The sequence below is a fragment of the Aythya ferina genome (assembly GCF_964211825.1).
Source record: "Aythya ferina genome assembly, chromosome: 12".
In the NCBI taxonomy this organism is placed as follows: domain Eukaryota; kingdom Metazoa; phylum Chordata; class Aves; order Anseriformes; family Anatidae; genus Aythya; species Aythya ferina.
Window position 1 is genome coordinate 16,732,695 of NC_140308.1, and position 25,538 is coordinate 16,758,232.

The 25,538-nt window shown below is 33.3% G+C and overlaps 1 long non-coding RNA gene across 1 annotated transcript in view; it reads left to right on the forward strand.

The window, feature by feature from the left end:
* Window positions 1–25,538, forward strand: part of LOC311443333 — a 173,816-nt gene that overhangs the window by 16,517 nt on the left and 131,761 nt on the right. Inside the window, exon 4 of the long non-coding RNA XR_014697227.1 lies at window positions 1,204–1,251. This is a non-coding gene — a long non-coding RNA (uncharacterized lncRNA). The remainder of the gene's footprint in view (window positions 1–1,203; window positions 1,252–25,538) is intronic.

Genomic DNA, 25,538 nt, shown 5'->3' on the forward strand with positions numbered 1-25,538 from the left:
ACAGTAGTCTGCCCTATTATTCTGAAAAGGGAGTTCAGCTAATATTGGTTACCTGTTTCTTGCTCGTGCTGCCCAGTGTACTCAGCACGTTCCACTAGCAGGCCAGCTGTTTATCATCAAGCTGTCGCAGAGAGCACTTCGGCCAGGACCCCACAGTGGGTACTAAACGTGTGATATTTTTGGTATGCACATGTACCAGCTAAGGCCTCTATGCACCTCATGAAACAGGCATCAAGTAAACAAATTAATTTACGGGGAGCAGCCAGAGGTGTGAGCAGAACCTGGCTTTCCCATATACCATATTCTGCTACCACAGTTTGGGAGGTGTCACTGAGGAAGGACTTTCAGACCCACTCCTATCGTTTGTACTACTACAGTGTGAGGGTGCTGCGGACACAAGCTGTCCCACCAGTGCTGCAAAATTTTTGTCTTTAATTTTTGTATCATGCCTATGGCTACTGCTTCTATGTAAACTGCATAGAAAAAAAGAAACTGCAATCCAGAGGTCTGGATAGTCTCTTTTTTTTTTTTTTTTTGTGGAAAAAAATGTTTCTTCTCTTGTGTTGATGTGACAAAAAATTCCAGTTAAAATGAGGTTGGTTGTTGTTTGTTTGTTTGTTTGTTTTCCTTTTAAATAGTAATAAAAGATAAAAATGTAAGTTTAAACAGCTTCCCAACCCAGTCATTTCTCAGAAAATATTCCTGAGGCTGTTTTAGCTTTCCTAGCTAAAACATAGTTTACCAATAGCATTCTAGTAATCACTTCTTTTTTATCTGTTGCATATATGAAGCCTGGACAAAAGGAAGATATATTCTTCATCCGTTATGTTTATACATTTTTTTCATCTATATTCTTTATAACCAAAAATAAAACAGCTGTTTTTTTTGAACTTAGCATTTATTAAGTAATGATTAATCTTGGATAGAAGCTGTTGTGACTTTCTTGTTTAAGAAAAAAAAATAAATCTTTCCATATCCAACAACCTCCTAAATTTCCTTCCAAAAAATCTAGGTTGAAGCAAGAAAATAATGTCCATGAGACAGTTTAAAAGGATCTCTTCCCAGGACTGGGACAAAGGAAATTCAGCTTTCCTTTTTCTTTGAATAAGGCTCTCCTGCTCAGATTTCATCTTTGTATGATTTTCAGATGTCTTTATATGCACATGGGATGATACTCTTTCTCTCTCTGTCATTCTCTTCCAGTTTGTACAGTGAGTCTATGCAGAATCATACAAACCCTGTGAAACTAAGGTGAGTGAAATGTCGTCTTTCCAGATTTCAGATAACATGAATAATTGGACTCTTCTCCAAAGCCCATTGTTCAAACCAGCAGATGGTGCTATGCAGCATCTTATGAATTCACATTATCAACTAGAGTATTTTTTGAACAAGGAAACTACTTAAAGTTTCTAGTGCAATTCCTGAGCTGAAACAAATGTTTGTGGAATTAAGTAGTGATTTCCTTTAGTCTGTGGGACTATTTTACTGGGTATGTTTTCAGTCTTTAGATGTTAACATATGCCATATATTGTTTTTATTTTGTTTTTTTCCTGATGGAATCAGGGGTACCCAACCACACTTAAAGCAACTGTAACTGTTCATGTTACTTAGTAAAGGTTTGAATTTTCTGACAGAATAACTAATAAAACTTTCATATTAAGAGCTAAAATGGTTTAGAAGAGAGAGAAATTCTGGGAACTGTAAGTAAAAACAGCAGCTAAGCCTTTTATTTATGGAATACAGATGAGGGAAGGGTTGGCTTTTTTGGTCTTGTTTTGGTTTTCTTTCAACAATAACCCTAGCTCTATGAATAGTACAAAACAGCTGAAATATTCAGTTATATACGGCATAATAACTGAGGCCCTAAAAAGTGTGCAGTGAGGTAATACATTGTGGATATATCTGTTAGTGAAAAACTGTGTAACAAATGAAATGGCCTTGTTTTTAGTTTTAAATTGCAGTGTAGCTGTACATTGCCCTGAGTTATTTAACAAAAGGGTTAAGTGAAAATTCTGATGCAAGAATCAAATATTGAGCACTTGAATTGTAAATAAGATTGTTCCAAGGTTTCAATTTGTTGTATTAGTCAGTGACAAGTACAACATTTTTAATGCATGCCATAAGATTAGTCTACCCAAAGTAAACAAGCAGTAGTCTGTGTGCATCTCCAGCAATTGGTTAGGGTTATATGTATGCAGCTTTGTTTCTGATAATGGATTCAAGTTCAACATAAATAAAAACAGTGTACATTAAGGAGGATAAATACCTAATTGCCATAATCTGCATCTAGAACCGAATGTCTGTAAACATGCTAACCATAGAAAACAATTCTTCAGAACAGAAAGTAACTAGATGGATGATTATTAGGAAAGTATCTATACTTCTTTTGTCTATTAAGCATTTTCTCTTCAGTGATGGAATACATAATTTTTAGGATTTTTTTTTTTTTTGAAATCCAGTTGTTTGATCTTTTAAATGAGAGATGGAAGTGTATTACATGGGTTACACAAAATTTGTTGCATTGTACAAAAGTAAACCTTTGTAGAATCTGAGATCAGTAGAAAGCAGACCTATGCTGTTAAAAGTTTTGATAACATTTAAAATAGCTATAGTATGCAGAATTCAATTTTAGTTCAGAAATACTACTTTTTACGTTAGTACTTTAAAGAATGAAAACTACTTAATATCAGTATGTATAAATAAGGTGTAAATAGAATTTTATACATCTTGGTTTCAAGGAGTGTTTAAAAATGTGCTGTACTTGCTTAGTTTGAAAAAAAGAATGTGGAATCTGGGTATTTGTTTTTGAAGTGCACAATATAGACCTAGGCAGAATTATGTTTCTGCAGAGCATCATGATTACTGGAACTTATATCTAACAGAATTTAAAACTATCAGTACAGAGTGTTGTAGCTGAATATATTGGTTTAGAAAAATATTAGGAAAATGTGACTTTGATTTGAATATTATGGATTGTTTTCCCAAGAAGGGTTTTTATATTTTCTAGATAACTGAATAATATGCTTATATAGCTGCATTCACCTGTTTACTTTAAAAAAACAAACAAAAAAAAAGTTATTTGCCAGAAGTCTTTCGCTAATACTTATGTATTTTTGAAAAAGTTAGCTTATACTGAAACATGTGTCTTTCAATAAATATGCTGATATATCTTTTTCCATTCTAAAAGGTGGCTACCTCAGTATTACATTTAACACAGAACATATAATACTTTTGAATACACAAGACATTCAGTTTCAAAGCATAATTGCAGTAACAAGAATGTGCTATTGATAAGTTACAGAAGACAAGAATGGATTTGAAAAAACAAGACACTCAATGTTCACACTTAGCATCTTCATGTCAGCTTTTTAATTGTTTCTTACAAAGCTGATAAAGAATTATGATTTTTGGTGTATCTTTAAAAAAAAATCTTCCATTTAAATAGACATTATAGAACTTGAAGCCTCTTGAAATTACTGCAAAATTATGATATTCATCACAATATTTAACAGTTAAAAACATTTAAAAACACTTCCAACTATTTTTATTTGTTTCATCTGTCAGCTGAGTTATGTTTCTCAATAATTAAGCACTGGATTAAAAAAATTACAGTAGGTTTGTCATATTTGTGCTCTGAAGATTAATGGATCAAAAAGTAGAAGATAAGGATCAGGACCACATCTTAAAGATTATAGTAATACAGATAAGAATGTATTTCTGATATCTTAATACAGGCTGATTTACAACAGACTGAAAAAATATACTTGCTGTCCACATGAAATTACAATTGTTCACAAGCAGTACTTTTAATTATTAGCTATTTCATTGTATTTATGCATATGAAGTATATTTTAAATATACTATCTTGCGTGAGGCAAACTGTTTTAGTATCATCCTTAAAGCAGTAGTATTTCAGGAAAATGTATGTTTACCTTGTAAATTTAAATGATTATTTTCTATGCTAAACTGTGATCTAATTTCTTCATGTATTTTCTATTTAATATCCTGAAAATGACTATTGAAATGACTAACTCTCTTATCCTTGAACTCACTGCATTACTACAGTTCATCTCACTTCATCATTTAATTTGTATGGTTTCCAAATCGTAGTGATTATCATCTATTAGTACCCCTGGTGACAGAGGGCAGGACACTGTTGTATCAGAGTTAATAAAGCAGAAACACAAGCCTAATTACTATGGGAGGTAAGCCATGCTGGCAAGATTTACCTTTCACATAAGGTCTATATGTGGTTAATACTTACAAATAAAGATGGATAGATAGACATCCATATGTGTGTATTTCTCTTTCTCTCATGTTGGAATAATTCATTTTTGTATCAGGCTTCTATGCATATATTACTGTAATAGGTTTCAGATGCTTAATGTTCAATTTTGAAAACTTAGTTATACACGGAAGATTTCATCTGAGTTAATTTAAATGGTTATGTAAATATAGTGTAAATGGTCTTAGGAGTTGCTTTTATCTCTGTGCATATATATTCAAAAGTATACGTAATATAAGCTTAAGGTTGATTCAGAACTAGTCTGTGCATAAGAAGCTGAAAATACTTGTCATTACAGTATTAAATGTGTACCTAATATTAAATATGGTTTTATATGGATTTTAGAGGGGTAAGTATGTATGTGTATTTATTTACAAGTATGTGTGTGCACACAGAGAGAAATCAGTATAGCGAATGCTTTTTTTCTGCCACTGCCTTATCACTCAAATATATGTTGTTGGCTCCAAGCTCTTACAGATCATAGTGATTTTAAGGTGAAAGGGCTTTATCAGATACTTCAAGTCTCTGCAACTAATACACATTTTAAAAGAGGGGAGAAAAATCTCACAGCTGCAAATATACATGTAGGTGTATTTAGTTTGCTATTATGCTTGTCTGGAAAGTTTTAATTCATTGTCTGAGTGGTATTTATGATGATTTGTGATGAAATCTTTATTAAAAAGAAAGAAATACAGAACTTTTAATGTTATGAAATTGAAAAGTGTTATGGTGGTTTATACAAGGCTTCATATGAAATGTTTTATTGATTGACTGTATGTCAATTTTAATTTAAGCTTTATGATTCAATCTGTGTCTATTTTTAATTTAAGTGGATTACATTCCGTAAAGATCCTTTTACTGTATTGACTTGGATGTACCATATTATTAGGTACTATGAGTTCAGCTTCTACAAATCTGTTAATACATCAAACCATAAGAAGCCTCTTATGTTCAAACCAGGTTAGAGTGAAGACATCAGATTAATATTTGATCATGTAGAAGTGCCCTTAATCAGATTTACTTATTTCTCAGAGTGTTTCTGCAATTATCATAATTGTTGTGCTAAACATGTTTGTCTTTTATATCTGGCTTTGGGCATAATCTTCTCTCTTGAAACCCTCTCATTGTGGGACTCAGATTCCTGCACAAAACCCAATTAATATTAAGATGACAGTCCCTGATGAGTTTCCCAAGGAGCCAGCAGCTGAGCAGACTCTGTAACGTTCTTAAGTACAGACTACTTGAATGATCAAGAGCATCTGAGGGAGACATACAATTCAATAATCCCTTTCTCAGGAAAGTCAAGAGTCCTGTGAGATAAGAGTGAAATCAAAGGAACACATCAGAAAGAAAATGACTGGTATAGTCTTGTAGTGTCTCTATTAAAATGCAAAAGTTATGGATTTTTTTAGGGGTGATGGGAACCTTTTCTGTTTTATTGATTTCTTTTTATAGTTTGATGATTTCTCTAAGATTATCTCAAAAGCTTAAAGAAAAAAGAGATTTCATCAAAAGGTATTTCGTGTGACAGAAGCATACATACTTTTTGCTTTCTATTATATTAACTAATACAGCACATTTCAGTGGTTCCTGATTTGTGAGACTTAAACTTGAGCACTTTATGTAAATGATGTTTGCTGTGGTTTTTATTCTGATGGTGACCCCTAAGTGATAAATAGGCCACATGTGAGTTGCTACTAGAAGGGCTGTTATTTGAAAATATGGAGTTGAAGAAAAGCAATACTTTTCTATTTTGTTTGTTTATTTTACATCAAAAATGGAAACACCTCATCTTTTCTGATATCATCTTCTGTGGTCTGATATCAACAACTACATTTACTGTCTGATGGTAACATGCTAACCTATTGATTTGTAATCAGAAATGGGTTTCCTGTCACTTTAAAAGGGAAGCACTAAGGGGCAGTAAAAACAAGCTTGTCTATTCTAAATGGAGCTCTGGTTCAGGCTCCATGCTGTATATTTTCACTTTTTTTTTTTTTTAATATAACTTTTAATAACTTTTATAATATAACATTTAATAACTTTTTTTAAAAAAAAAAAAAGATCCTACAGTTAAACTGAAACAGTCTAGCAAGTTTTCCTATAAAGCTTTGGTGTGTTTAAATTATTTTTGAAGTCCTTAACAAATATCCATAATTAAGATGTTTGTTCTAAATGACTATATGGCTGGAGCTGATATTTCTAGGTATAAAAACACAAAACTAAACCAAACAACTCAGTGCTGCTAAGTGTTCTTTTGTTTTAAATAATAAGGAAAGTTTCAATATCTGAGACTTGTTAGACAGTAAACATTACTAAGTGAACAAAATGATCATGTTCAGAAATGCTCCTCTGTATTATTTTATTTTTTTATACTATTTTTAGTTTATCCTGCATTGTCCCTTATGTATTGCACTGAACAGATTTACTCAAATAGTTACATACCAATTTCTTTCAAAATTGGCAAGACTGTAATGGAATACAGCACAGATGCTTTCTAAATGCAGATTTTGTCTTATTCATCCCCACTTTTCAGTTCAGTTTATTATATATTGTGGTAAACATTGCTGCTGAGGCCATTATCCTAAAAAAGTCTAATATTACATTAGAAGCATGACCTGCCAACATAAGCATTTTTGTGCATTTCTTCATGCCAAACTAGACTAAGTTATGAAGGATGTGGAGTAAAACGTTCCCTCTAGTTTTCTTCTAACTAATTAATATTCAAAAGAATCAAAGAGGAAAAATGAATACCTAAATCATACATATGTATATGCCTTTTGAGCTTTATAATAAAGGGAAGATAACCCCTTACTTGGTTAAAATCCAACTTAAGAGTCAACATACAAAGGTGACTGCTGTATAATATTAGACATATCTGTATTATGTGGGCACGTTACAGCTCCACCAGAATCTCTCAATAGTAATTATTATGCCAAGCACCCTGTTGGCACAATTACGCTAAAGCTCTAATTAGTAGCAGTAAGATTAGAACCCCTACATGTTAAATCTGTAGAAGCAAAGCTGAGTGAAGGATTTAAAACAGTTTCAAAACATTGTATTGTCTTTATTACAGTCTTTATATTTCAGTAAAGAAGGGTTTTCTATAAAATGCACTTAAAATAATCTGGTCCTGTCACTAAAAATAGGAAAGATAAGGTAATTGCAGTCAAACCTCAGTACTCTTCTTCTATCTAGGTGCTTTATGTCTGAAGTGACAAATCCAGTGAACTCTTGTTGAAGTTATACTTCCTTTCTTCCTTTGATGAACTGATATTTTTTTGGATGGATGAAGTCTTTCCCTGGTGCCTTCAGTTAGTTCATAGCGACCATTGAGTATTTTGTGCAGAAATTTTCTGGTATGTGCCAAGTCTCACGTCAGAACTTTATCAGAAACCAAACGTGATTCTAGCTAATCCACACTTCTCAATTTCACTCATTGCTTTTCTCTGTAAAATAACAAAAACACAAAGTCCATAGCTTTACAGGTAGTACTGGGCAATGCCAATCTGAATATGTGTCCTTAGCCAGGAAGAAAGAGAAGCGAGCAGAAACATTGTTGAGGATTGTTTTTTAACTGCTTAAAATACTGTAGTCTTATCGCCTAGTATTTTAGCAGTTGTCAAAAGACTGATGATGCATCTTTGCCTAGATTTAAGAATATCTGCCAGAACAGAATTAAAGATACCTGCTTCATTATAACATTTTGCATATCTTACGAGGTCTACTCCCTCAATGTTGAATCTTAGGTTGTAGTATGTTCAACTAATGCATTGACTTGACTAATCACCCTTAGAGAAGATAGTATTTGTATGCTTGAGGTTTTTTTCCTCTGCTTCTTAGTACAGTTTGTTTTAGAGAGTGAAGAAGTTGCTGTTTTCTGGATTATTTGTTTTAGGAATAACTTTCTTATCTGTAATGAACTGGAGTAATTCCTCTCGTATCAATTTAATTATTTTTATTTATAACATACATCAATTTCTCACTGAGGAAATGATTATATAATTGTTTTATCTTAACGTTTATTTTTTGTATAGTGCCACTCCCATTAATGAGGAAAGCTGGATGCAAAGCCATCTGAACCTGGTAAATATGTTCCCACTGTCTCCAGTAAGATTTGCAGTGGAAACAGACTTCGGGGAGCTCTCCTCAGGTTCCTTCTGCTGAGGGGATGAATGCACTTTCTATATGTCTCCTCAAGGTTACCCTAGAAGCAGGGTTTTAAACAAACACCAGAAACATACCAAAAAAGGGATCTGGGAATTAATTTTGTGATGCATTTTGTACTTCACCCCTTCACGTTTTACAATGCCCATTCCTTCATTCTTATACATTGTGGTAACTTGGGCTGGCAAAAAGAGCCTACATTTAAAGGCTTCTTCTACAGTGTTCCCCATGTCCCCAGTAGAACAGGGAGTCTTAGATGACAGTAGTATTGTTTTGTCAGCAGAGGAAGAAGCATTAAAGTATTTTTCAGTATAGCTTCAGGCTGCTTCAGTGACTTGTGCTGCTGCAGAGAGCAGCACAGTCTCCATTACATTGCACTAACTCTACTCAGGCAGCCTCATATAATCAATCTAGTTAAATACCTTTCTTCATAAATGCATAGATGTTCAGGGCACAGGTGAAAATCATCAGTGCTCCAAAGATATTGGGTTTTTATATGCATTATTCAGACTTAATTTATACACACTCATTGCTCTCTGTAATATGTAGCAGACTCGAGAGCCTGCTGTCTTAGTTTCAGTATTTATCTAGATTTCTTTTTTTTTATTCTTTTAACCTCAACTTCAGGAAAGAAAGTCTGTAATGAAAAATGATAGTAATTTATGAATAGCAAAATAGCTGTCATTAAATATAAAAAAAAGTTCTCGGATTTTAAGAATTTAAATTTGTCAAAGTTCATGTTTCTCTCATTGTTAGTGCTATTAAATGCATATTAGCATGGTCATTTTTGTTTAATGGAAACAAATAACAGTTAATCTTATTGGGAGGTTAAGTGGGTTTACTCTGTAAAGGGCAAATCCCAGATGAATGTTTTCTTTTTTAAAGAATAGCTTTAGTCGCTGACAGATGGTCTCTGTCTGAGTCTCTCTGTAGACAGATACAGTTTCTTTTTACACATTTATGAAAGTTGTAGATACAGATATTCAGTAATATGCTGTTGTGTAGGACAAAGAGCAAGCCTGGTGGATTGATAGGATTAGATTTCAGAACAGTGACATATGGTTGGTTTATCAAAGTACATGCATTTTGAAAAGGAAAAAAAAAAAGTATGTACCAAGTTACAGCTAATGGAAGAATGGAAGAATTCTACATTTGGCCATTGTCTCTTATAAAAGACAGTATGGTAGCTCTTATTTAATTCTGCTTAGAGCTGGGTATATCATTATTATGTCCTGATTGTGTGCATTTCTGTTTTTCAGATAACTCTTCAAACAAATTGCTGTGAGATCTTAAGTGCAGAAAAACATTAATACTCTAATTTAGAATATTGATAATTTGCTCACTGACCCTACCCAATCAGATATCAATATCACTTACATTTTTGTTGCAAAACTGTTTTATAAATACAAGTAACAGCATCCATAATCCTGCATGGCAAGCCTCCATTTTGCTTACCCCGTATGCTACATGTAAAGTTATAACATCATTATAACCCTAGTCAAATAACTATACAACATATTTAGTGGTAATTTGTCACACTAAAATTATTCATAGGTGTCTTGAGTAAGCCCCGTTATATTTATGTGCTGTGCCATACCATGTTTTTTGGCAATGGAGTTTGCTAGATTTCATAGATTTACTGTGTCTGCTTTTTTTTATGACTGACATAGCAATAACCAGATTGCAAGGATATTTATGTTGTTTGTGGCTTAGCAAGATAATTAAAGGATATAAATTAATCAAGTGCAATTAATTAGAAACTTTATGTTCACAGCAGTCCTTCTTTGCATGTATAATTTATATGTATTGATTTCCTGGCTTTCATTAGCCTATGAGATAACAGCAAAAATGCATTAGAGAAGAAAATGTACAATTAGCGTGAGAGTGAACCCTGGCATAATTGATAGATCAGCACATGTTTGGGGCAAATATAAAGCTTTGTTAACTGTCATAAGCAGTTAGAATTGATAAGTGGTATTTCACTACATATCTCTCAGCTGATTAATGGTGTTTTTAAAGAGTCCTCTTAATGGGAAGCTGATAGGCTGGTTGAATTTACATTTTAATCAGAGTATTTATGATGGAGGCAGCTATAGAAATTCACTGGCACAGTGGTAAGGACCTTTCCCTGAGGGATTTAGGGGAGAGAAAGCACTTTAACATGGCTACTCACCTTCCCCTGCTTTGCGTGACCTGGTCAGCGCATAAGCAGGGCAAGCTCTTTCGCAGGCAACTTGCAATAACTTTGTTAAAGAGAATTTCAGTATCTAATGTGTGAAAAGTAGAAAGGTAAAAACAAAATGATGACCTACAGACGTGCTCAGGAAAGAGTTAGCTGTGCTGTCCACAGAAATGATCCCTAATGACTACATGTGGATCCTCTCTGTGTGAGCTGCTGTGTTTTAGTTCTGTTAAATCAGCACATGATGCTCTTCTATACCCATAGACAGGATACTTAAAAGCATTACCCTATCTTTAGGTTTTGGATCTATTACAATGTCCTGGAGTTGAAGCAGGGAGAAAGGTAAATCAGCACTTATGGCTTCTCTTCCTTTTTAAGTATTATTCTCTTTATACATAAAAGCACCAATGCAAAGGATTGATTTTTTTTTAAAGTGACTAAAACTGGATCAGAAAAAAACATGGATGTTCGGAAGTTTAGAAAAAGCTGAAATAATTTCTACTCCCTCCCCTCCCCCCATATATACATACATATGTTTATTTATTTCTTTCTTCAGGGAAAGGAAAATTAGAAATTATACAGGTGAACATATAAATTCCAGCAGAATGTCCTACATGCTGTTTAAAGTTCTATTCCAAAATTCCTACCATGGTCTTACTTTTTGTTTGTTTGTTTTTGTTTCTAAAGCCATGTTTCTAGAATAAAGTTCTTGATCAGAAATGTTTCAGAACTATGAATACCAGTTTGATGGAATCTGGGGAAGGCACTGTGTTTAAGATACCTTTTAGTGTTTGCTATTGATTGTTCCTTGTGAAAGTCTGTGTTCAGCAGGATGGCTGTGTTGATTCAGAAAGCAATACTGCAATACTGCACAGGAAAATCAGATATCCAACTTAGAGACTTTTTTTTTTTTTCTCCTTAGATTCAATTCCTTAAAAAGATAGGATTTTTGATAACTTACGACTAGATTCACAGAAGAGTTAAGTGATAACAGAGAACTGAACTAGAAGTGCACAAAGGCCTAAACTCCACTCAGCCAAAATAACTGGAGATAAGGATATAAGCTTTGTATTGCATTTTCATTGGTAGTATGTTCGTGTAGAAAATGCTTCATTTAGGTTTATGAATCACTGAATGAAGTGATTCTGTTTTCCTGCTGTCTGGATTGGGCCCAGTGTGAGGCCCTGTCTAGGAAAAGGAATGGATGTGCTAAGTTCCTGGGAGAAAGAACAGAGTGATGTGGATCTCAGCCTGAAATCCCATGCATCAGCTCTCCTTCATAAAAGCCACTCATTTTACCCATATCGGATTGTGCATAATGAGAAGTCCAGTAGTTTCTCTTTTCTTAGGTTTCATTTTCCACTTACCCATCATCTGGAACAGTTAAAACAGTTTTAATCTTACTTAAATCAAACAAAACCTAAGTAACAGATAATCATAGTAAATATCCTGTTTGTGTACAGGTGTCTGCTATGATAATTATAAGCTTTTTTTTCCTGGTGAGGTTGAAACCACACTGAGGTTTGTACTGATGCTTGATGTCTTTGCATTAGAACTCTTTATCTAACCTAGCTTCTGATTATCTGTTGAACAAAGATTTTGAATAACTAGGTATGCCAGAATAGTCTCAGCTTACGTGGGGCTTATGATTCATTGTTCAGGGGTCCTCTATATATGTTGCTTTAATAATAATAATAATAAATGTGTTATTTGCAGGTATATCGTTGCTTAAAACAAGAAGGTTTCATATAAAAGGAGTCTTCAACTGCTTTCTATTTTTGATTATTTTCTGATTTATATATGTAAACACACCCTGCTTTAATAAAAATATCTATAGTTAATACAGATGTTCTCATTATAGCACTCATCTAGCAACTAAGTGGTTTGTCTTACCTAGTTAAATTAGTTGTTCAATATGGAATGTGAGAGCTAGACTACAAACTATCTTGCTATACTATTTTTATTGACATCTCACAAATTAATAGGCTCATGCATCACTTTGTGTATTGTTGAGTTCTATTTGATTCCCTTTTATATACCTGTTCCACAAAATGAGCAATATCCATGTATTTTGTACAAAGTATATTAAAGAAGGCTTTATACTTCATTTTTTTTTAAGTGCTAAATTGGAATAAGTGATATATTTAATATTCTCGGAAGTAGTTTTTAATAAGCATTTGGTATAAAGAAGGAAATGACATCTAACAATGAAAAGAAAGAACTCTGTGCTAAAATTAGTAGATGATTTGTATGTTATGTTAGCCATATCAGGTAAGATTCTTAGGCCATATACAGACACATTAGGTTTCATTGTAAATGCCTTAATTATCCCGAGCTCATTATTTTCCTTTTTTTCCACAACTCAAAATAAATGAAAGCTAGCTGGTTTTGGCTACTCAATAGCAGTAGCCCAGTAGCAGTAGCTCTTCAGCATCATCATCTGACAGTTGATGACAGCATCATCAAGTGACAGGTGTATAAACAGCATGGAAATGGCTTACTCCTTGAGAGAGACTTTAAATGATAATTATATCATTTATTATTTTAATGCAGAAATGAGCGTTTTCCACTCTTGCAATTTACATGCATAGGTTGCCAGATCAGTGCCAGGTTGTCTTTCGTGTTGTGTCCTAATTTACTTGATTCACATAGTGCTTGTTGCTTTACATGGTGCTTTAGGTGGGTTCTGTTTTCCTTGCAAGAGTGGGAATTTCTCTTTCTGTTGGCACCTGGTGGCACTGCTGGCCACCAGGGAAGAAAAGTATCAAGCTGTCTAAAAGTAATTCCCTTTTTTATTTCTTGTTGCTAGACATATATAACTGGAGGAAAAAAAAAAAAAAGTATGTTGGTATAATTTGGGGTAAATAACATTTCTAAATGTAAGCAACTCTGTTGTAATTTTGCAGGTTTCTTTGTCCAAAATCAGGAAAACAAATACTCATTCCCCTCTCAAATGCATTTATGTGATCCTACATCGTCATCTCACTTGAACTGGGGAGATGGCTGGTACTGGGAACAGTTATCTTCCCCTTACCCATTTGTCATCTTTTCTGATACCTTCCCTCATACTGATTGGTGACTGGAACCTGTTTGAAATGACAGGTGCTTTCTCAGGGTTTTCCCTTTTCTTTCTGTGTAGCTGCTCTTGGCAGCTGCTGAGAGACTAGGCAGCAACTCTCCCAACCCTTGGTGGAAGCAGGCCTCTGCCATGGCTGCCTCAGCCCTCAGAGCTCCAAGAATAGGCTATTTCTGAAGGACCACATGTTGGAGAATTTCTTGTTTCTTTGCTTTCCTTTTTAGAAATATTCTGTATGTGAAGTTTGTGGACTGGTGTTCATATAGATACACCTTGCAGTTTGTACTTGCGTGCTTGATACTGAGAATTCACTTACAAGTGAACTGAGTTTATGTGTAAAAATTACTGTAGAAGTTCAACTTGAAAGCAAAAAATGTTTTAACGTCTATGTGCAATTTTAAAATGAGCAAGATGAAAAACTATTTTTAGGTATGGTGTCTTATGGGAATAATAAATACTTGATTCTCAATTTATCCTGGAAGTCAGATGTAAAATAGATGGCTGTTACATAGCAAGTGTTGAATGCATAAAGATGTAACCTTGTTTCCATGTCCTAATAAGAATAAAAATAAAATCTCAAACAAACAAACAAACAAAAAACCACTAGAATTCTGGGCCAAACTATGAAGACAGCTTCTTTTGAAAAATGTTTGAGTGGATACCTTTCCAGCTTATTTCCCATTTTATTTAAACATTAGAAAGGTAAAATATGATTAGATGACTTCAGAAATAAAACGGTCTGTTCACAAATGTTATGCTGTAAATGGATTGAATAGGCATAGATGGGGATAATGTTACAGGAGCAAAATACAGAACATTTCTGTCATTCCTACTGAATTGCTGCATGTGTATTTTAGGGTGGTTGTGGTTTGTGTTTTCCTGTCTTTTTTTTTTTTTTTTTTTTTTTTTTTTAACAACAAGATCAGGTACTTTCATTTTATTTTAGTTTGGGTTCTCTCCAGTTTAATGCCAAGAACTCTCCAGGAGTGAAAATGTGTCACTACTCCAATAGAAAAGATGGAGTAGCAGTGGTGTGATAAGGATGTTGCATGTAAGTTGTTGATGTGAATGTATTAAATTAGTTTATATGCACCAGGAGAAGAGCTACTTGAGCAAGGTATTACTGTCTACTAACCACTATAAATTCTCCAGTCAGTTGGAGCATGTCCAGGATTTTACATGAGGTTCTTTTTTGTTGTAGGATCCCCCATTGCTGTCTGACTCAAGTGCAGCTTTACTCAGAGCCCATTACTGTCTGAGAACATTGCACTAGGCAGTTTTTTAGGTATGGGATATTGAAAATAGTACCTGAATATGTGTTTTATTTATTAATAGTTATTAACAGAAGTGTCTATATTAATACATGTTTTATTTATTAATAGTACCTGAAGAAGTGTAATATTACTGTCTATCTACTTGGATAATATCTACCTGTTAATAGGTAGATATTAACTACCAGGTAGATAATAACTACCAGGTAGTTATTATCCTGGATGTGATGGTAATATTACAATTCTAGTGGCTTTCTTTGCACAGCCCATGGTTTTCTAAAATCTGTCTTTTATGCAGTAAATAGCTCCCTCTGATACTCGTTTCTGAGAGGCAGGACACTGTTCTAAAAGTTTTAATGGAATTTCAGAATAGAAGATGCTTGTGCTGTGCCCTCTGCAAATAAACATATTTTGCCCATAATTAAATGTTTTGTTCAGTAGCTTACATAAAAACTGTGGGGAAGCCAGTATCTTTCTAAAGTCTGTGTTCTTTCTAAAACAAAAGATAACGAACTTTGCTTCTGACCACAGCTGCTTCCTGCACTTTTTTATGATTGTCAATTTAAATTCACAGGTTAATGGGAGTAATGAGGACACAACAACTCCATTGCTCAGGAAAATAGGCTATTTATTCTGAAAGAAAGAGGGACACTGTGTCCTGGTTTCAGTTAGAACAGAATTAAATTAAAATTAAATGTTCTTAAAGATCCAAAATTTTGTATGTCAGAATTTGGTAGGTGACAAAGCAGCCAGTGTAACTGGCCTAACTGATTGATTGAGAAAAAGTTTTTGAGGTTGTGGAGGAAGAGGGAAAAATACAAAAGGGAAAATTATGTGCTTATATACAATGGACGGGGTTGTGGTATTTCAGGAAAACAGAAAAATATTAAGATGCACACTTTAAAAAGTTACATTATTTACCATTTGTAAACAACCTTCTTCTAATGCAGACTGCTTCTAGGGATGTTGGTGAGATTGCTGGCAGTGGGGTCATGCTTTTATTTTTGCATACTAAGATACTACTTTAATGACAATTTGCTACTTTCATAATGTATGATAACAATCAAACGTTTTGTCTTAAAACTATAGGATGAAAGATAAGTTTTTCTATTCTTCGGTTTGGATGTGTATGAAATGCAGTGTTGTGAGATGTAAACATTGAAGTTTCCACCTGTATGCAACTTATACCTGTCTCTATTTGTGTTTAGAGACAATTCAAAATGGAAAGGTAGAAGTGGACAGGACTTGCTTGAATTTTCTAGGTGTGAATGTAATCCCATTAAATGTTTTAAATTCATTGGGACATCTGTGAATGCTTCAATATGAGACTATTACTTGAATGTGTTTGAAGACGTTATGAAATTTTTGGCTTTAATGAACATTACAGAACTAGAATTCAAATGTTGAATGATTTATATAGAAGTGTAATAGTTCAAAGAAAATAGTCAAATTTTCTATAAATATTGTGATGTCCTTTAACGTGAATATGGTTATTTTTATGGTCTATTCTTTATAGAATGTGTTGAACACAACTGCAAGAAGAGAATATCAAAATTTATGAAATCTATCAAAATCCTAATAATGTACTTGCTTTTGGATGATGAACTCAAAATTTTGAAGAAATATTTAAAAGATGCTTGACTATATTTACAGGTGTGTTAATTGTAACTTAATTTTTTTTTTTTTTTTTGCTGTGGTCATACTTCTTTAAGGATGGAATTTGTTTTTAGTAACAGCTTTGTCTGGCTTCCCTTATTATGCCTCCATCTATTTTTATTCCTGGATTGCACCTGCTCAGTAGTTATCTAATCTTTCTTAGAAGTTTACACTCTCAAGTAAAAGCTTTGAAGTTTACACTGATTAGTGTTTTATGACATAAGAGATATGTATAGATCCTTCTTGTGCAGTGCTAAAGCTATTATGCACCTGGTGAAAAGATAGACATTAAAGCAGAGATGACAAACCTTTAAAATATTTAGTAGATTAAAGTACTGAATTACTCCCAAATCCTCCTTCAAGGTCCTTAATATTATTAAAAAATAAAATAAAATAAAAAATGCTACTTTGGGTTTTGAAGACAAGGACTTCATAGCTTTTACAAAAAATTAGCTGGAGGTTGTAAAAAATATTTAACTACAACCACATTAAAATATTGCTGATTCTGGTCCTCTGCCATAGTATTGTTTTCTGGCTTTTTTTTTTTTTTTTTTTTTTTAACAATTGACATGACCTTTATTCTCAGATTTTGTTTGTTTGTTGGCAGGCAGTATTGTATTCCACAAACATATCAAACATTTCATCTTCATAAGGTAGATGCAGTGTAGTTTTCAATATTAAAAAGTCTGTGGAATGGAATTTGCTGTTTAAGCAATTGTTTGCATGCTTACTTACCAAGGAAGTATAAGTCTTCTGAAAGCAAATGTTTTTTCTTAATTAAATATATATATGTATATATTATATATATATATATATATATATATATATATATATATACACTCAAGTTCCTAGTAAATACAATTTTTTTATTATTATTTTGTTGTTGTTGTTATGCTTACTCCTCTGAAAGCTAAGGATGAGGAACTATTTTTGTGGAAAAATGACTATCATGAATATGAAAAATAAATTTATTATTCATAAAAAATAAAAAACTATTAGGAAATTTAATTGTTGAATATTGGCATATACTGGGGTACAGCAAGTGTTTCATTTCAGCATATTGTTACAGGTATTGATACAGATATTTTGTACTAGTATTTTTGCAATACTAGAAGTACATAAGGAAGAAAAAATGTTACTTTTTACACCTGAACCTATCCTGAATATGTGTGAAATTAAAGATGTAGCAAATATCTGTGAAACTGGGATTCATTAATCACTAGAATGCACTGGAGAAAGATAAGTAACTTAAATATCAAAACATTCAGCATAAAGATTTTTTCCTCCATTTTATTTATATTCTAGGGTAGCACATAAGTTGTATCCATACCAAAGGAAAGGTGACAGGAATGCTGCAAAGATGCCTCAGTTAGTAGGCCATAATATGGCCTTAAAAAAAGCATAGTGTTGAAAATGATGTGAATTTAAAAATTGGTAGTGATCTATATGCAATTAAAGGATAGTTTGACTGTTGCTTACCAAAAGTTAATTATGGGATGTATAATTAAGTTGAATTTGAAAGACAAGCAGCTTATAGAATGCCCCTTCTATTAAGACTGAAACAGAAAAACTGCCCTTAATGTACAGAGCACTTGGGAACCTGTTCTATTTTACCTCAGCTGAATACGGTTCTGTATATTATTACTCTTATGAAATACTTTCCTCTGCTACCTCCAGATACTTTTTAATGCTCAGGAAAACTAAAGAAAATCAGCTTCAATAGGTCTGCTTTTTTCTTGACCTATTAATACTTTGTGCTTATGCTGCTACGGAAGTTTTCTGACTTCTAGATTAACGTATGAGCTGATGCACAAATAGAACTTTTTTCTTTATCTTAATGTTACTGAGCTTCATGTAAAATGGGCTTATAAGCATGCTAACCATTGTACAGGGAAAAGCAATCTTTTCTGTTTTGAAGTATTTGCAATTAATACGGAAGCTTCAGGAACTATGGGTGAAAATTGGTGGTGTGTTCTACTTCAAACACCCTGTACTCAGTCACTGGCAATCTAAGATGGTGCTGCTGCCGCTGCCATTATGCTTTGCTTTATTTATATATTCAGTCACACCATTGGTTCCACTTCTTCCCAGGAGTTATATTTGCTTTGGAGGTTGAGAGAATTACACCAAGAGTACACTAAAGAACATGGTGGTTAATTGAGAGCTTTTGGTAGAAGCAGTCTGGACACCACCTGAAGTTTCTTTTCAAATGAGGCTTTCTTTATTATGCTTTTTCTTTTCTGCCAGAGAGGTCATTCTAAACTTTCTTAAGCATCTTCTGAATTAAGAAGAGTTGGTTTGAAAACTGAGCACAATGTGGTGTTGTAGAAGTAGCTGGAAATGACAGGAACCTTTTTGCTATTTAGCATAGCAACAATGAATTTCTGGTAAACAATGAGTGATACAGATTTGGTTCGCTCTGAAAATCCATTCCATGCTAAATGTAACACTTAAAATGTATATCCCGTATGTCAATACCTGCTTTGTTCTGTAGCTAAAGATGGATTGATTTTTTTTTTCCTTGCACAAGCATTTTTCTCAGCACTTTTCCAGTACATTTTTTGCAATTTTGCAATGGGTTGATCAGACTGCAGCAAATCGGTGTTTTTTAGTGTGAAATGTGAATGTAGTTATACATGCTTTGAAACTGTCTGGACTTGGCAATGACTATAGCTTTTTTCTTCTATGAATTGTGTAGCATCTTATGCAAAATACTGATAATGTTTGAATGAAATTACAATCTGGCAATCTGTGTATGTGAAGCTTTAGGGAAAACATCAAATACTGGAAAAGTGTAACAGTGATGCCTTTTCACTGGCAGGTTGGTCACATAAACTACATAGCAAAGCAAATGAAAGTAAACTCAGGATATCAACAAGGCATTTATTTGGAAAAGAAGTGTGAGAATGGCTTTCAGGCTAGTGAGTTTTCATCAGGTTGAGGCTCTCATGGAGATAACTTTAGTGGAAAAGGAAGATGAGTGGCTCATGGAGGTCAGATAATGCAGTGAAAAGCATAGTTTAAAAAGCTAAGAATTAAATGAGTCCAGGAAAGTTAAAACGATTAAAATCAAAGTAAAAGCTAAGATCCTGTTCTATGAATGACAGTACAAGATTAAGAAGAGATGAAGAAGTGGAAAATCTCTGCATATTGTTAATCCTGTGGGTGGTGAAAAGTGAAATATTGTTCTCTAAGCAATAGTAATGGGAAAGTGACTGGGGAGAAGGGATGCCTGTGGTGTGAAAAGTGAAACCCTTTGGGGGTATTTGAATGAGAGATTTCACATTGCTATGTGAATTCTGAAATATTTTTGGTAGACTCTCTGAAGTTTACTTGTAAATATGATCTTATATTAAAACACAGCCTTAGACTTCCTTAACTTAGTCTGAACTGAAGGCCTTGAATTTCTGCAGTCTTGAAGCCCAGGATGCTGAATCTTGAGTTGTAGGTGTGCAGACACATTAGTCGTCCTTTGTACTTCTATTCGCGTCCCACATACTTAGTTTTCCTCATTTCTCAACCAAGATGATAAGAACTCTTGTTGCTTCCAAATCTCCTGCACTTTTTTTTTTTTTTAAGTGAACATCCATCTCAAAGTTTATGCTATTGTAGAAATACTATGGAATATCCGTATGCCTTCTGGAATAAGTAGAGCAAGACTCTTTGGAAACAGTTGAATAGCATAATTTTTCAATAATAAATGGGCTACAAACTGATGTAGAATTATTTACTGTTTCCTTTAAGTCCTAGAACTTTTAGAGGTAAATATTTTTGGTTGCTGAAAGTATTACTTACAGTATTGCTATGAATATTTTGGGGAAGATCACAGGAAAGTATATTATTCTGAGATTTAAAAAGGGGGAGGAGGAGGATTACTATTGTAAGTGACAGTTTAGAGATTAAATAAGTGTAATAGTACCTTAGTATGTTTTTCCCTTTGAATCATTTTGCTCTTTTGATAATTAATTTAAAATATAAAATACACTGTACATCTAATAATTGTCTTTAAAAAAATAACTAAATTTAAATGCATGTCAGTGAAACTATTTAGAAAGGAAGTTCTAAATTCAATTTCTATTTTAAGGCCATTTAAATAGTCTTTGCTTGATAAACCTATTAAAATTCCAATGTGAAATGATCCAAAATGTTTGGGATTAAGTGAATGAAACAGAACCAGTTGACTAAAATACCTCAAAACAGAATTCAGGAATCATGTTTGTATTAAATGTCATTTTATATCTCAATTCCTTTTATCCTACCACTAGTGGAGAGAGATGTGTACTGATCTTAGAGTTTGATCATTGCTCAGAATTCCTCTAAATTCCAAATTTTAGATAGTATTTGATAGGAAACATCCCATATATAAATACTCTTAAGTGATACATTTTCTGTTGAGGTAGAACATCTTTCCCTCACCATTGGAAAAACAGTAGACAGACAAGTTTTGGAAAAGAATGTTATACGGGAAAAACTTAGTTTTTTGTGTTGTTGTTTTGTTTGTTTGTTTTTAATATATATAATATTATATTTGTGTGTGTTATATAATGCATGTGTGTACATGTGTATGTCACTGATAGTGTTTACTGGAAACTGAAGTGAGGTATATGCAGTGTGCTCAGAAAGCCTGCAATTTGATCTAATCAGAGCTTGGACTAAGAATGTAATAAATTGTCAATGCTGGACTTTTGCATTCATTTACACTAATATAGAGTGTCTCATTTCTGAGAAGTAAATCACAGTGGCTTCAGTACTTTATTTTCCATCTTGTATGTAAGTAAACTGCAGGATCAACTGGGAGGTTGAATCAATCTGCTATTTATTACCTCGAAATGTGACACCCTATTTTAAGTGCCTTATTCCCTTATGATTTAGACTGAGTAGTGCATTATGTTTAAACAATATAGAAACCAGCTTTACTGTTACTGGATTTTTCACTTTAGATGTGATGGATTTACATTTGTAGAAAACTTTCAGTGTATAAAGATATTATTTCATAAAATGGAATTTCAGACATTGTTAGAGAACAAGAAAAGCAATTGAAGTTACTTCTTCCTGTCATTTGATAATTATTAGTAATTCTACAGCTTTTTTTCCCCAAAGATTTTATTTAAATGCTCTTGAAAAACATGCTATTGACCAACTGTTTCATTTTTATTTTTATTTTTGTCTGCAACAGATTGAGAATACTTAGGAAATTATTTTCCCATAATCTGTTGATTCTTGCAGAGCATAGGGCATTTCAATCATTTTTCTGAATTGGTTCTAGTGTTTTAATGCAACTTTTCTCCATTATTTTAAGGCAGTATAGAGGTAAGATTTTTTGTTGCTTTTGTTATTATTTTTCATGTAGAGCAATTGGTGAGAATCAACACTTTCCTCTTGTGATGTTATATTCTGGGAGCATACAGCACACTACGATATCTAATAATGTCAGTTTAAGTCATTTACTTTCATTATGTTTTTAAAATGGTTTTTCATTTGTTGACCTACTCTTTAAGGTACTGATGGCAACAGATAGGGAACTTATCACATAAAAATCTTATCCATTTCATTGAATAAAAAGATAGTAATAACTATAGTTAAGAATTTTGACTGCTTGGTCACATTACAAATAATTTATTTGGGGTTTAAAATCTGATTCATATCATGTCTTTGCTCTGATTTTCCACTTCCAACATTAACTAAATGTCAGCAAAATCCTCTCCTGCTTACAAGATCAGTGTTATGTTTTGTGAAAATGTTTTTGTTTTTTGTAATCCTCCAAATTAAGGAAAGGCATCAAGATATTCTGCTGGAAATGGAAAAGTAACCTCCATTTTCTAAAAGGAAACCTTTTGAAAGTCAAGTCAGAAATGCAATTGAATATACACTTATTTCAGCATGGTGATGTAAGGTTTTAGTGAAGTTTTGTCATATCATAATGACTTTTTTTACTCTGTACTACTTAAATGGAAAACATAAAAACAAATGATATTGTAAACTTTTAAGAAAGTTCTTATACGGTGTTTGCAGCTGCAATCTTTGAAAACCTCTATTGTCTTGAAAGTATATTTGATATTCAGAGCAGAAAAATTAAAGTTGGAAGGAAATAAACCCACACTACCAACTTCCTTCCATTATTAAGTAGTTGAAAAATACCTGCAATGTGTGAATAGTAGCAAAGGGCTAACTTTTATTCCACAGATCTATTCCACAGATGATTAAAATATTAATGTGGAGGCTAAATGACTAGATAAACTATATCGAGGCACATGAAATCATGAAAATATCTTGAATAGTCACCTAGTAATTGAATTGATTTGCTTTGACTAGCACACAGTTCCCATCCCACCCCCCACCCCCCACCCCCCCCCCGTTTTATTACAGGCGTACTGTATGCTCAACAGTAAAGACAGGGAAAAGCATATGGCCTCCTGTTTGAACTTCTGTAATTAATCCTTCCAAATACTATTTCCTTGGAAAGTTATTTTTAATTTTATTACAGTCTGTTCTTGTATTCTCCCACACAATCACTTGGGCAACATTTGTATCGATGAAAACGACATAAAGCAGCTCTTAACTAAAAGGAGACTGCTGTTTTACACAACATGTAAATGATTAAGTGATAGATTTTTATTACTGTTTGTGTGTGGAGTGCACTACAGCATTTGAACATTAACCCCCCACACACCCCACCCCAAATCTGTGCAGTCCTACAGTATGTGTTTAGGATTGTTTACTGTTTAAATTTGTACATCTTATTATTTAGAAACCTTTCAAATGTTAATTATTCCCTTAGAGATATTTTGATATTTTTGTGTATGTTGTGTGGATTCTTATGCTCGTGCAAAATAAATTGCTGCTCTGTGTGTGGTAAGTGGTGAGAGTCTAAATGAACATTATAGATATAATCGATGGAGAAATATTGAAAAATGTCTCAATAAAAGCTGATCAGGTTGATCCTATCCCTGTCAGCAGTTCGTATATTAAAAAAAAAAAAAAAAAAAAGTCTGTCCATTCTTAAAGCTAGCTTTGTTGCTTGCCCACATAGAGAATTCCAGATGTGAGTACTAAGCATGACTATTTATTGGCAAGATATTGGATACTGCAACCCTTTCAGGCAACATAGGGGAGTAACAATGCAAAGGAGATAACGTGATGATAAAGGTAGCAGCAGGGATTATGCTTCTAAATATCTGAAAATATTTTTGAGAACTGCATGCAATGGAGCTAGGCTGAGTTCTGCAGTACTCGTCATGTAACAGAAAGTATATCTAAAATACTTTATTACTTTAATATACTTGAGTTGCCTACAAATCATGGCACAGTGAGAAATTAAGAATTTACCTTGCAGCACTGTCTAGGTGTTTTCAGAGATTGTCTTGAACTGCAGGTTGAAGGGAAACCTTCCCCCAGTTTAGTCTTGGAAAAAAAGTAGAGTAATTATAAACTCTGTGCTCTTGGAAAGCTTGTAATAATGTCTGCCGTATTAGATCCTCCTATCTCTTCTCTCCTCATCCCTATCCATCTCTTGTAAGACTAGTAAAGGAGTTTTCTATGGCAGTATTAGTTTGAATGCTTTTAAAGGTTGTAAGTATAACATAATTTCAGTTGAAGTCTCCCAGCAAGAAATAAGACTGAGTACAAACAATTGACTTAATGTCATTTTATTCAGATAAGCTAAAGGGTAAAAACAATGTTTAAAATATACCTCTTAGCAAATTAATTCCTGTTCAAGAATTATGGACAGATCATATTTCCAGAAGCGTGAAAAAGGCCTCTTATGAATGATCAATGATCAGATGTTAGGTTGTTAGGTGTGGTGGTTTTTTTTTTTTTTTTTGTTTGTTTTGTTTTTTTGTTTTTTCTCCTCCAAGAAACTGAAATTGTTGCATTCTACCAGAGTGGACAGCACAGGCTTGACTTAGCTAGGCACAGTCCTCATTAATTCAGGTAAAGTATTAGGTCAGCAGCTCCAATAGTGCCACATTTGCAAATTCAGTTGCTGTTTTTCTTTGAAGATATGCTTCTCAGTTCTGTCACATAAAACACTAGATTGAAGTGGGGCACTTGTTTCTGGCTAAATGAAGTCATGTTTTTACAGAATAGTAACACATTTTCTTGGCCTGCATATATGAAGTCGTACACATGAAATGAAACTGTATAATGAGCACCCTCAAACTAAGATGATCAAATAGTTTTAGTTCATGTATTTTTAATAAACATGGATTAGATTATGTAGTAGTTTAGGTAATGATTATAAACACTTCTATAACACGTACATGTCAGCTATTGACAGTTTTTTCTTTTATGTTCCTTATTTATAGAAAATTATACCTTTATCTTTACTCTTGAGGTTTTTATTTAATTTGAAAAGATTTTTGTAGTGATGTCTTAACAAAAGTCCATTAAACTCATACCATGCTAGAAAGCTCTGTATCATTTCAAAGCTACATATATATATATATATATACATTTATATATATATATATATATTTAAGGATACACAGACAGCCCCCTGTTAGCATACTTACAGAGAGCCTTAGTATTTAATGTAATTCATGTCAAAGTATATGTTCTTGTCATGGTCCATACTCTTACCAAAGTAAATCTCAAGGTACCTTCTAGAATTGTCAGGCAATGGTAACTTTTTGTTAACGTTATAAGCTGTGTAAAAATGTTTTCATTTTCAGTACACTTGATTAATAGCCCTTAAAAAGGGGACTCATTATATCTGTAAGAGATGTAGATTTATGGTAAATTTACTCGTCAATCAGTAAGCTAGATCTTATTGACAAAAGTGAGGTGATCGGAAGGGCATGGGGGAGAAATGTTCCAGATCCTAGGAATCATTGACTGCTCAATGCCTTATAAGAAGGAAGCACTGCTAATTTTCTGCATTATTAAATAAGTGAGAATCTC